Raw genomic sequence first — 445 nt, forward strand, 5'->3', positions numbered from 1 at the left:
AAAAAAAAAAAAGGAAAGAAAAAGACTTACTTCCAGAACTCACACATAATCCACTCAAATTCAAATCCAGCTGGTGACTGTTCCCCCACTCTCTCCTCCAGTAACTGCCTGCCTCTTCTCTGCCCACACACCACATGCCCAACTTAATTAGGAAAAAAAAGTAAAGGCTGACTTTAAACTGGTAACTGGTCACTATCCCTGACTCTTCTAGGTGAAGGGATTTTCTGCTTTCACATTTTTATGAGGAAAGAACTCTAAGTCCTAGAATGACTGGCTTCTATGGCACTGAATTAAGTCTATTTGCTGAACAGCTTTTCACTTAAAAAACAAACAAAACCTCGTAAGACTAGGAAGTAAAAATCGAGCTACTTTATTCAGTTAATAGCAGAAAATATTTATGCACACATTTTGTATTTGTAAGTCATTTCTACAATGATAATAGCTA

Source organism: Mus pahari, chromosome 1, assembly GCF_900095145.1.
Source record: "Mus pahari chromosome 1, PAHARI_EIJ_v1.1, whole genome shotgun sequence".
Lineage (NCBI taxonomy): Eukaryota > Metazoa > Chordata > Mammalia > Rodentia > Muridae > Mus > Mus pahari.